At 51.3% G+C, this 13,005-nt stretch overlaps 1 protein-coding gene across 6 annotated transcripts in view; it reads left to right on the top strand.

The window, feature by feature from the left end:
* The first annotated feature begins 36 nt into the window (after positions 1-36).
* STARD3 (StAR related lipid transfer domain containing 3) overlaps positions 37-13,005 on the top strand; it is a 38,725-nt gene continuing 25,756 nt past the window's right edge. For 5 of the 6 annotated variants that reach the window (XM_073326172.1, XM_073326171.1, XM_073326175.1 and 2 more), the window contains exon 1: positions 1,413-1,558. The gene's annotated coding sequence lies outside the window, so the exon portion shown is untranslated. Of the gene's footprint in view, positions 90-1,412; positions 1,559-13,005 lie in introns of those variants that run through there. The other variant, XM_073326174.1, reaches the window with a different exon arrangement.

Raw genomic sequence — 13,005 nt, forward strand, 5'->3', positions numbered from 1 at the left:
CTTTCCCTGATCCCTTCCCGCAGGAAGGTGGCAGACTTGTAAGGGCTTGTTCTGGGCTGATCCAATGAGGAATGCAGTGGACTACCCAGGTAGGAAATTCTGGCTCAGAGGGGGCTGGCTACCATATTGTACTGCCACTTAAGGAACATGGATTTGGGGCAGAGAGGTGAAGTGATTTCTCCAAGGTCATGCTGAATACAGATTTCCTGACTCCCAGTCTTGTTCCTCTAGCCAGAGACCCACACAGACTCCACTGACCTCCGTGGGTTTCCCCCACAGGCTCTCCAGGGTTTGCTGCCTCACTAACAATACCTACCAGCAAATGAGCTGAAAGTCAGGTGATATGCAATCCATCTCTTTCCAAGCGCCTGTGCTCACCCCACAGCCTGAAGGGCCTGATTCTCCTCTCAGTGATGCTTGCTTTGCAGCAAAGCAAGTCCACTAACTACTCATGATTTGCCCCAGTGTAAGCAAGATGGGCCTGATGAGTTTGAGGCGAACTGCTGAGGCTCCAAAGGGAGAATGGAGGTTGATGAAAGCCTTGGACCATTTCTAGACAGACAGTTGTCCATTCTCCCAGGCCTCTGCCCACCCTGCTTTTTGGACCTCAGGACAAGCTCCTGGTTCCGTGCTCAGATCACAGCTCGTCCCAGTCTGCTGAGAACGTTGACAATCCAGCCGACAGCCCTGATCAGGAGAAGGGGGGCCATCCGCAGCACGGAGAGCAAGCACCAGCTCACCCTCACATTATATTACTGGGGGACGGGAGGTGTCCGAGGGCTCCTATCTCCATGAGCCAAGCAGGAACCAGGATGCTGGCACCTCCGCAGATTCCTTAGCCTGGAGAGATCCTGCCCTATGCCAGCATCTGCCTGCACCGCGCCCATCCCCACAGGGAGCCCCTTACATGAGACCCTTCCTAGCGAAGGGGCAGTGAGAGGGGGGGTGCCATCCATCCCCACGTAGGGGTCCTCCCCCCCACAAATGGGGCTCCCCCCATGAAGGGGTGTCCTGCCCCCACAATCAGGGGCTCCCCCTCCCCATGAAGGGGTGTCCTGCCCCCACAATCAGGGGCTCCCCCCACAAACAGGGGCTCCCCCTCCCCATGAAGGGGTGTCCTGCCCCCACAATCAGGGGCTCCCCCCACAAACAGGGGCCCCCATCCCCATGAAGGGGTGTCCTGCCCCCCCAAACAGGGGCTCCCCCCACAAACAGGGGCTCCCCCTCCCATGAAGGGGTGTCCTGCCCCCCCAGTCAGGGGCTCCCCCGCTCTGGCTGTACAATGCCCAGCAGCCCGGCTTCAGTCCCCCTCTCCCCGCGATGGTTTCTCCCCGATGTCCGCCCCCGGGCCGGATGGTTCCTCCCCAGGAGCAGGGAGGGAGGGAGGGAGAGTCCCGATCTCTTCCGGGGTCAGGGGTCACGCCGACGCCTGGTGAAAGCGGCCTGTGGGTGGCGCGGGGCCCGGAAGCGGCCTGCCCCGAGCCGGGGTTTGCTTCCGGCCTGAAGCTGTCACCGGCGCCGGGACAGAGCCGCGGGCGGCGGTTGGGGCCATGAGCAGGTACCGACGGGGCCGCCCGCCCTGAGACCCCGGGCTGCGGCGTCCGACCCCCCCCCCCGCGTCTGTCTGTCTGTCTGTCTGTCTGTCTGTCTGTCTGTCTGTCTGTGTCTGTCTGTCTGTCTGTCTGTCTGTCCGTCCGTCCGTCCGTCCGTCCGTCCCCGCGTCTGTCTGTCTGTCCGACCCCCCCCCCGCGTCCGTCCGTCCGTCCGACCCCCCCCGCGTCTGTCTGTCTGTCTGTCTGTCCGACCGACCCCCCCCGCGTCTGTCTGTCTGTCCGACCGACCCCCCCCGCGTCTGTCTGTCTGTCTGTCTGTCTGTCCGACCGGCCCCCCCCGCGTCTGTCTGTCTGTCTGACCGACCGACCCCCCCCGCGTCTGTCTGTCTGTCTGACCGACCGACCCCCCCCCCGCGTCTGTCTGTCTGTCTGACCGACCGACCCCCCCCCGCGTCTGTCTGTCTGTCTGACCGACCGACCCCCCCCCGCGTCTGTCTGTCTGTCTGACCGACCGACCCCCCCCCGCGTCTGTCTGTCTGTCTGACCGACCGACCCCCCCCCCGCGTCTGTCTGTCTGTCTGACCGACCGACCCCCCCCCCGCGTCTGTCTGTCTGTCTGACCGACCGACCCCCCCCCCGCGTCTGTCTGTCTGTCTGACCGACCGACCCCCCCCCCGCGTCTGTCTGTCTGTCTGACCGACCGACCCCCCCCCCGCGTCTGTCTGTCTGTCTGACCGACCGACCCCCCCCCCCGCGTCTGTCTGTCTGTCTGACCGACCGACCCCCCCCCCGCGTCTGTCTGTCTGTCTGACCGACCGACCCCCCCCCCCGCGTCTGTCTGTCTGTCTGACCGACCGACCCCCCCCCCGCGTCTGTCTGTCTGTCTGACCGACCGACCCCCCCCCCGCGTCTGTCTGTCTGTCTGACCGACCGACCCCCCCCCCGCGTCTGTCTGTCTGTCTGACCGACCGACCCCCCCCCCGCGTCTGTCTGTCTGTCTGACCGACCGACCCCCCCCCCGCGTCTGTCTGTCTGTCTGACCGACCGACCCCCCCCCCCGCGTCTGTCTGTCTGTCTGACCGACCGACCCCCCCCCGCGTCTGTCTGTCTGTCTGTCTGTCTGACCGACCGACCCCCCCCCCGCGTCTGTCTGTCTGTCTGTCTGTCCGACCGACCCCCCCCCCCGCGTCTGTCTGTCTGTCTGTCTGTCTGACCGACCGACCCCCCCCCCGCGTCTGTCTGTCTGTCTGTCTGACCGACCGACCCCCCCCCCGTCTGTCTGTCTGTCTGTCTGTCTGACCGACCGACCCCCCCCGCGTCTGTCTGTCTGTCTGTCTGACCGACCGACCCCCCCCCCCGCGTCTGTCCGTCCGTCCGTTCGTCCCCTATAGAGTCCGTCTGTCTGTCTCACTGGCCCTCTCCTCTCTCTGTGTCCCTCCCAGGGCCCCTTATTCCCTTCCCCCGCCCCAGCTGGGTGTGTCTGCCTGTCCTCGTACCCCCGTGTCTGTGCCTTAACCCCCCCCCTTTGGTGTCTGTCTGTCTGTCCGTCCCCCTCGTCATGCTCTGCTGGGGGGTCAGGGCTCAGCCTCTCCCCCAGCCTGAGTCTGTCCCTCCTGGGTTGCGTCCCCTGCTCTGATCCGGGCGGCGGGGTTGCAGGCTGTGATCTGTGCCAGGCCTGGGGAGCTGCGGGAGGCTCAGTCTGACCCTCATGGAGCCTCCCCACCTCAGGGGGATCCCTGGGGGTCAGCTCTTTCTGTTCAGCGCCGTTGTCCGAGGGGTCCAGCTGACACCTTTGTACGGCCCTGTGGCGAGGCTTTGGCGGTCATTGGTGTGTTGTCCTCATTGTGCACGATGTGCCTGTTAGCCCCATGAAAAGGCAGCTGGTTTGGAGGGGAGAAATAAGAGAGCACTGATCCCCACAAATCAGTGTTCAAGACTGGGGGTCAGGACTCCTGACTGCTACTGGGTGGCTGTGTGACTAAGCAAGTCCCATCCTCTTTCTGTACTTCAGTGTGTGTGTATTTAAGTAATAATGATACTAGCTTCCATTTGTAAATTGCTTTGAGGTCTACAGGGGAAGAAGTTATCACTTCTCTCACTCACCCGCAGGACAGCTCCATCCATATAAGAGAGATTCCTCTCATTGGCCACTGCCAATACACCAGCTTCATATTCTCTCTGTCCTGGTGGTCCCGAAAAGTGTTTGAGAAACACTGGTCCCTTGGTACCAGCTATCAGAGTGTGATGGCTCTTATCTGTGGGCTCAGATTCTGGATTTTTCTCCTATTAATAACCTGAGTGTTTGCAAGTGTTTATTTCAAAACTTTATCATTATACTGATTCTTGGGAGTGTTAAAAATTCCCAAGTTTCTAATAATTTTAGATTTAAAAAACTGAACACTTAATGTACTTTTCACTTTTTTTCTTTTAGTTTTTAGAACTGTTTCTCACAGCTCTGCAAATAAACACTTAAGCAGACTGATTATGAAAATTTTCACTCTTTCCAGTCAGTCGTGAGTCACTTCCATTTCTAATTTTTTCCGTTCTACAGAGTTTGGCTTCAGCCATTCAGGAGAATGTATTAGGTTGCTTTTGGAATTTTTTAAAATGTATGGAATTTAAAATCTGAGCCAGATTTGACCCTTTTACATTTTTGCACTAGTGGGAAATTAAAAAAAACCCTCAATACTTATGACTCTAATTATTGGTATTGCGGTAGAGCTTGAGGCCATGGTCAGGATTGGAGTCACATTGTGTAGAGTGTTGTATAATTTTAAATTGTTAAGCTGTTAAAACAGGAGCTGTTTCTTATTCTGTTTGCCTAGCATAATAGGGCTCCAATCCATTTAGATACTTACATGGCCCTCATTCCATGGTATCCAAGTGCATCACAATTATTAATGTATTTTGTCTTTGCAACACACCTGGGAGGAAGGGAAATAATATTCCCACAGGAAAGGTTCATTGATTTGCCCAAGATTACACACACAGTCTGGCGCTAAACAGGGATTTGAACACAGATCTCCGGAGTCCAAATCCAGTCTCTTATCCCTTAGATCATCCTTCTAAATTGGTTGAGGCCTCTAGATGCTACAGGATTACAAAGAAGAAATAATATTAATATAGTTAAGAGTAAGTAAAGTCCCTGCCCCAAAGTGCTTACAGTCTGGCTAAACAAAGCAGATGAAGTGAAGGGCCTGGGGAAAGGGTTGCAACATGCTAGAGCAGGGGTGGGCAAACTTTTTGGCCTGAGGGCCACATTGGGGTGTGGAAATTGTATGTCAGGCCATGAATGCTCACGAAATTCGGGGTTGGGATGCAGGAGGGGGTAAGGGCTCCGGCTGGGAGTGCGGGCTCTGGGATGGGGCCAGAAATGAGAAGTTCAGTGTGCGGGAGGGGGCGCCGGGTTGGGGTGCAGTGGGGGGTGAGGGCTCTGGGGTGGGGCGCGGATCAGGGGTTTGGGGTACAGGAGGGGGCTTCAGGCTGAGAAAGAGGGGTTTGGAGGGCAGGAGGGGGAGCAGGGCTGGGGCAGGCTGTTGGGGTATTGGCGGTGTATGAGGGCTGGGGATGAGGGGCTTGAGGTACAAGAGGGGGCTCTGGGCTGGGATTGAGGGGTTTGGAAGGCGGGAGGGGGATCAGGCCTGTGGCAGATGATTGGGGCGTGGGGGAGGCTCAGGGGTGCAGGCTCCAGGCGGCACTTAAACTACAAGCAGCTCGTGGAAGCATGTCCCTGCTCCGACTGTGAGGCACGGCCAGGCAGCTCTGTGCGCTGCCCTGTCCGCAGGTGCCACCCCTGGAGCTCCCATTGGCCAGGAACCGCAGCCAATGGGAGCTGCGGAGGTGGCGCCTGCAGACGGGGCAGCGTGCAGAGCCGCCTGGCTGCGCTTGTGCGTACTGGGTAGGAGCCAGAGGGGGGTCATGCCGGCTGCTTCCTGGGAGCTGTGTGAAGCGGGGCAAGCCCCAGACCCTGCTCCCCAGCGGGAGCGTGGGATCAGTGCAATCCCCAGACCCTGCTCCCTGGCTGGAGCTGAGGGCGGATTAAATGGTCTGAAGGGCCGGATGTGGCCCACGGGCCATAGTTTGCCCACTCCTGTGCTAAAGGTAAGTAGATCCAGTGAGTAAAGTCACCCTTGATCATATTTCGCATTAATCATTGATTAATAGATAAAACTGAGAGCAAATAAGGGACACCTGTTGTCTAGAAGAGTAGCAGTGTTCTGGTTTAGCATTCTCCCTGTAAATCTTGATTGACAATGGAATTTGATTTTTGGGTGGAGGGAGTAACTGACAATTACCAATGATTTTCTGATTTAAATCAAATCCTTCCAAAGCTGCTTTATGCACTAATTCGCCAAGGGCGCCATTACATTTAAGTGGCTTAAAACTATCTGATCTGTTTTTTTGGCAATAGTGGTAATAAACAGGAGAGTCGACCTAGCAAGGAGGAGAAGAGAGAGCTCTGTAGACAGTAAACATTTATTAGAAGCGTTCAGAGACTAACAGATTGCTAAAAGCTGTAGCAATATTTACTAATGCCACCTTGTGCTTCCATCCAAAGACCTCAAGGTGCTATTATAAATATTAACTAGTTAAGCCTCTCTCCCCTTGCTGGGAAGTGGTATCATCTCCTGCCTACAGATGGGGAAACTAATGCATACAGAGATAAAGTGATTTGCTTAAAGTCACGCCAAATCATAGATAGAGCTGGGACCAGAACTCAGTTCCTGACTTGCAGACCCCCCTCTATCTGTTTAACAACACTTACCAGAAGGAAAAAGCCAAGAATATCCCTAGAGCTTGCTGTGACTTGCAGTGTCGAGACCTCTATGTGGTAGTCGCTCATCAATAACCTGTAACATGAAAGGCTGGTGCTTATGTAGTAGTTGAATATTCTATTTTTAGAGGCTTGTGTTGCAAAACATATTGAGACCCTGAACTATGCAGGCAAATGAGAGTGATCCAGACACTGCCTTTGCTGGGCAGCTTGTCAGAATTAAGTCTTTGTTTTTTCTTGGTGCTATTTTTTTTTTTTAAGTCTAAATACTACTATTGTTTCTGTTTTCTGGGGGTAGGAGGGCATTTCACAGGAGTCTGACTGTGTTTACACCAGGAGAATGACTCATGTTAGAAAATGTTTATCCTGTTAATCAGTGCAATTTTGTCCTTAATGAGGGCAAACATTCTTGTTTAAAATATGTGTTAGCTGGTTGTGATTAACCCTAACTTGTCCTGTCTCCATTAACTACTAAGTCATGTTTAAAATCTTGTTAGTTTACACATCATGTTGGAAAACATGTTGTCATCATCTCAGAGCCTTTATGATTCTCCACTCTCCTGTTCTTGCACTTTAGCTGCCCTCACTTTGCAAGCTACGGACAAGGCTAGAGGGCCGGACTTTCAGGGGTCTGCCCATCCAACCTGACAGGTAGTGTCCCTGCTTTCTAATACTGCTTTCCCCCCATGCCCAACCTCTGCTGATATACTTCGCCCCTTCTACTTCAGCCCTGGGATCTCTGCGCAGCAGAAGTGTTGGATGTGTCTGCTTTTGATCTTTCGCCTGGTGCTGCTATGAGTATTGTCCAAACTTGAGTGCTGTAAAACTTTATGGTGTGAGGAAAATGCTGCTGTCTGTGTTGGAGTGCTGCATTGATCTGAAAGCGTGCACAATGTGGCGTGCTTCTTGTTGGGCTGCTCGAAAGCAAAGATTCAAAGGTGTGCGTTGGCCCTGGCAGCCGCTTCATGAGCAAACAAAGTGACCTGACTTTGCGAAGACTGTTGCAACTCTCCCCACCCTACGATAACGCTGATTACGGTCTACACTGAACAGTACAAAGTTCATCTAAAGTTCCTCATGTGTTTATAAATCTGAATCTTTCTAAGCGTTTGTGTCACATGGATCACCACCGGATCTGAGCACCTCGCCAAAGGTGATCACACCACCATAAAGGACGCAAGTAAAAGGAGATTTTGCAACTTTAAATAAATCTCCATTAAAAGTACAGTGCAATCTGATCAGTCTCTTTACACTGTGTGTTTTATTATTAATGCACTGCTACTAAGGACATGGCTACCCTGGAAACTTCAAAGCACTGTCACGGGAACGCTCCCACGGCAGCACTTTGAAGTGCGAGTGTGGTCGCGCGCAGCGCTCCTGGTAATCCACCTCCATGAGGGGATCCCAGGGCGCGGAGCCTGTTTACACTAGCGCTTTAAAGCGCTCTGACTTGCTGCGCTCGGGGGGTGATTTTTCACACCCCTGAGCCAACAAGTTAGAGCGCTACGAAATGTAAGTGTAGCCAAGCCCTGAGTGCATGAAACTTCATAGACAAATACGTCCACAGTTCCCTGTTCTGAGCAGCATACAATCTGAACCCAAGCCCTTGAGTGAATAAAATGGTAAAATGAATGGCAGATTAAATTTAGATGAAATAAAAGGAAATGCTACTTTGCATGGAATGTAATCAGCCTGTGGCAGTCACAGTTCCAGGAAGCTCGTGGCAAACTGGATTTTATCCGTGACTGCATAGTAACCTCTAAAGTGCTATGGTGGGGCCTGAGGGGTCATGACCGTTCTCCACCCATGAGCCCCTTAATGCTAGGAGTAGTTTGTGGATATGAGGTGAATTTTATTTCCTTTAAAAGCATCTGATGTTGGTCACTGCCGGAGGCCAGAAACTTAATGGAGTAATGGCCTAATAGCAAATCTTATGTTTCCTAAACCTACTTCCAGACAAACTCGATCTGTTGCATGTTTTAATTCTAATTTTTACATGAGGCCCTGAGAGTCTCCTCATTAAGGTCGGTCTCTAAACTCAAGCTGGCAGCTGCTGGTGATTGTTAATAAAAACAGTGATTAATTACATCAGACCTTGAGATTTCATCCCACAGTTGTGAGACCTTGAGTTGCCAGTCTGCACATTGGAGTTTCGCAGCTGATCTGCAGTGGCATGGAAATCAGCCTTCCTGAATATTTAGGCAGGGTGTTTTTCCTGCTGACTTGCAGGCGCGCAGGGATGGGAGGGAAGTGGTCGGTGTCAGACAGTAAACTCCAGGGGAGCATGGGAGGAGGGAAGGGAAGAAGCGCAAACCCCTGGACTCAAAGTTGCTATGATCAGAGAGCACGATGGAGTTGGTGTGAAGCAGAGGCTCGAACAATTAAGTTGCCACTGAAGTGTTCTGAAAATTGTTTTGATAGTGTGAAGGGCTAATGAGGCGGCTGCACTGGGGGGGGTGTTCGCTTGAACGGCGGAGACTGCAAATTGGATGCAGACAGGGTTCTGTCATTTTGAATAAAGAAGGAACTGAGATATGGCTGCACAGTGTGATCTTGATTTTTCTATAGGTTTCAAGGGATGTTGGAAAAATGGGTAAGCCAGAAGGCTTTGGGGGGGCTCTTTTGATCCCCCTAATTGCAGAACATGGTTGAGAGGTGCCATCCGCCTTTACAGTGGCTCTCTGCAGTTAGCACAGCCCTTTTAAAGCCAGCCACTCTGCACAGACAGGTTTCAGAGTAGCAGCCGTGTTAGTCTGTCTTCGCAAAAAGCTTGTGGCACCTTAGAGACTAACCAATTTATTTGAGCATGAGCTTTCGTGAGCTACAGCTCACTTCATCGGATGCATACCGTGGAAACTGCAGAAGACATTATATACACAGAGACCATGAAACAATACCTCCTCCCACCCCACTCTCCTGCTGGTAATAGCTGCACAGACAGTTGCCGGTCGGGCACACACAATAGTAAACATAGCCAGAATGCAGTAAATAGGGGTGGCACTCTTGAGGCAGGAGGGGGGTGCCCTAAGAGCTGGCAGGGATAGTGAGTCACACAGCATGCTGTGTACAAATTGTTCTGCCCCTAGGAAAGGAGAGGGAGTGAGCTGCCTTAGGGCATGGTCAGCCCTTCAGGATCAGTAAGCTGTATGGATCAGAGAGCACAAGGCTCTTGTGGGCAGTGAGACTAAATGCCAGAAAACAGTTCTTTGGGGGGCTTACCCCATCATTCTGCTAGATCAGTGATACTTGCAAGCCGCAAGTGGCTCTTTACCGTGTCTCCTTCTTGCAGCACATATTAAAACCCTGTGTGATTGAATTATTAACCAATCAGGATGCTTTTACTATGCTATTAACTAGTTGTCGTTGATAAAATAATACTTGATCAGTCATTTTGCTGTGAGGAAAATATGCAATATATATAAACAGTAAATAATGAATTCACGCTGCTGTGGCTCTTTTGGGTAATGTTGATCACTAATTTGGCTCCTGACACCCTGAGGTCTGAGTATCTGTGTGCCACATGGTCCTGAATCAGAACGCGGGATCGAAACCCCTGCTCAGATGTCCGTGTTTGGATCCAAACTGAACTCTGCAGTTTGGGTTCAGTTCCCTAACGTACCCTTGGCCAGCTGCTGACCCAGGGCTATTAGGAAGACTGCTGACGCATTGTCAGTTTTGATCCGTAGCCGGAGGAAGTCAGGGTATGAAGGAAGGAGAAGAGGCCAGCCTGTCCTGTTGAGTCACCGTGTGTGAGTAACCGCAAGTGCATTGTTTTAAAACAGCCCTCTGACCAAGAGTGAATTCTCAAGTTGAGAATCCCTTGTCTGGTCTTCCTGCTGCCCTAGGTGGTGTCTGGTGGCCAGTGAAAGAAGCTCCAGAGATAAAAGGAACAGGAGTACTTGTGGCACCTTAGTGATTAACAAATTTAGTTGAGCCTAAGCTTTTGTGGGCTACAGCCCACTTCATCGGATGTAGCCCACGAAAGCTTATGCTTAAATAAATTTGTTAGTCTTTAAGGTGCCACAAGGACTCCTGTTCTTTCTGCGGATACAGACTTCTACAGACTAACACGGCTGCTACTCTGAATCCAGAGATAAAGTGGCTTAAAGTTCACTGTTCTGCTTGTGAGGGAGGACGTGCACAGCCTTGGGTTTTGGTTAACCTCTTCTTGTAACACCAAATACTTGATTACTGTTAAGTCACATGACTGTAATGCCCAGCGTCTCCTGGGAGCATCTAGTTCAGTGATGGAAAGTCTCACTAGGTAGGGGAAGGAGAGTCACTAGTGGAAACTGAGCCATGTGATAAGGCGTGTGTCATCGCTATAACTCTGACTGCAATTTGTCTGATCTCTGGGATTGTGACTGCTGATGAAGGGGGTGGGGTTGGAGAAACCAGGGGCCTGTCAACACCCAGGTCTGAGCAAAAATCTTAACTGGGAAGGGGAAAATGAAGCCCATCAAACAAATCCACCTTTGATTAGTGTCAGGCCTGCTCCATGAGGAGGCTTCACCCTGTTCTGGGGGGGAATGAGAGCAGGTAATAAGAGTTGAGCGTTGTACAGTCAAATACACAGTCTGGTTCTGTTGGGACATAACGGGGTTGGAGTTGTGCAGCAGCAGCCTGTCCTCCCATGAAGTGGGGAGGCAGGGTCCTCGCCTCACTGAGTAACCATCCCTGCTCGGGGGGGACTAAGGAGTCTCCTCTGACTCCCAAAGAAGTTACATGTCCCTGGCTCAGCGCCGATGGCTGCAATACCAAGCTTTGGGTGCTGAAAGGAAGCCGTAAGAGCTCTTCCTTGTTCCTTCTCGTGGGGTGGGGGGTAGTGGCAGTTTGGCGGCATCTGCCCTTCAGGGGAAGGGCACTCGTGTGGGGTACAGAAAACCACCCAGGGTTAAACACAGCACAGACTCACCCCTCCAACCTGCACTGCTGGTATGTGGCCTCCTTGCCCGTTTGTCCCTCCCAGGCAGGGCTTTCATGAGATGAACCAGGATCAAGGGGTCTGAGGGGCTGATAATAGGGCACTGGCCCTTCAGCAGCATTGTGGCATGAAGTAGGATCACTGCTTCCCCTTCACAGGCCTTCCTCCTCCTGCTTGCAGAGTGAAATTCTGAGGTCAGGCTGCCAGCTGTGGGGGAGGATTTATGCATAGACTGGATGGCACCTGTCTAGGGCACCACTATATAGGAAGGATTTTGCTATGGAAAGAAGCTGTCTTTGCAGAGGGCAATCAGCTATGCTGTGGGAGAGCACCTTTTGGGCAAGGATTGGAGGTGCCCCATGGAAAAGATGTGCTTGGATTCCTAAGGGAAGCAGAGGTGATGGGGAGAGGGCACCAAAATAACATTGTGTGGGGCACCAATGTACATTATCGGATGCGATGAAGTGAGCTGTAGCTCACGAAAGCTTATGCTCAAATAAATTGGTTAGTCTCTAAAGGTGCCACAAGTACTCCTTTTCTTTTTAAGAACCAGATTACTACCTTGCTACTCTGCTATTCACTTTTCTCTTCCCTCCCTCCATCCTTGTCTTTGTTCCCTCACTTTACAATGTTAGCTCTTTGGGACAGGTCCTAGCACTTTGTGGGAGCTACCAGAAACAAATACATAATATGACCCAGGCAGTAACCTTCAGTAACATTGGTACAGATGCTAATTTGTCCTGAAAGACTTTAAAGAGAAGCTGCAAAAGTTTGCTTTCAAAATCACGCCCCAAATTTTATAAGATTCCAGCACTAGGGGAAAGTGTATTCAGTAGATAATCTGTACCTGCCTTCTGGTGTGTTGAACATTAATTAACATTTGTAAAGTGGTGTGTAAGTGCTAATTATTGCTATGATCAAAAATGTAATTGCTGTGTGTTAACAAAATTATGTCTCTACGATCCTGAGAGAGAGAGAGCTGAGCTGTAGATGTTATGTCACTCTGGCAAAGAAACAGAGAAATCTGCAATGTGGATTTCTCCCCTTTATTAGGGAATGTACAGTGGTGGTTACATTTGAAAACATGTCTATTCTCTAGGGAATCCAGGACTTTTTTTTAACTTCTAGTAAATCCTCTGTAGTTCCTCCCTTTGAAAGGATCCAAGTCTAATAGTCTCTTGAGCCAGTTTGTCTTCTGATACAGTATTTGGTGTAAAATCTGCAACTATCAAAGGAGGTGACTTGAGAATTAGTTGTTAAAGCCATTTTATGAGCTGAGAACACACATCCGTAATAGGAAGTCTAGGGAGTGGGAGGCAAAGAGAAACTCTTACTAGACTGAGTCTTCTTACTGCAAGACATGTAATTAACATGCAAACATGTGCTAATGGGAAACTTATTACTTAAATCTGCAGAACAAGGCAGTCCAAGTGGATGTTGACATGGTAGGCCCTAAGTGTCTCTTTGTGCAGTACATAGGATATGACATAACCACACTTGAATGCAAATCCCTGCAGTGTTTTGACACAGGTGTCTCTTTTGGGTCATAACATCTGTGTGTGTTAGCACGTCAGGCCTCATAGGACAGATCTGTGTGAAAGGCAGTGTGTTATTTGCATTTGGTGTTCTTTTCACGTTTATCTAATACTTGAAAAGTCTGTTGACAAGTTCAGATTCTTGGGCCCACTCGCTGCTGCCTAAAGGGCAGTGCTGTCGAGATCCCAGAATAGTGTGGACAGGTGCTATGCAAGCCG

Source organism: Lepidochelys kempii, chromosome 27, assembly GCF_965140265.1.
Source record: "Lepidochelys kempii isolate rLepKem1 chromosome 27, rLepKem1.hap2, whole genome shotgun sequence".
Lineage (NCBI taxonomy): Eukaryota > Metazoa > Chordata > Testudines > Cheloniidae > Lepidochelys > Lepidochelys kempii.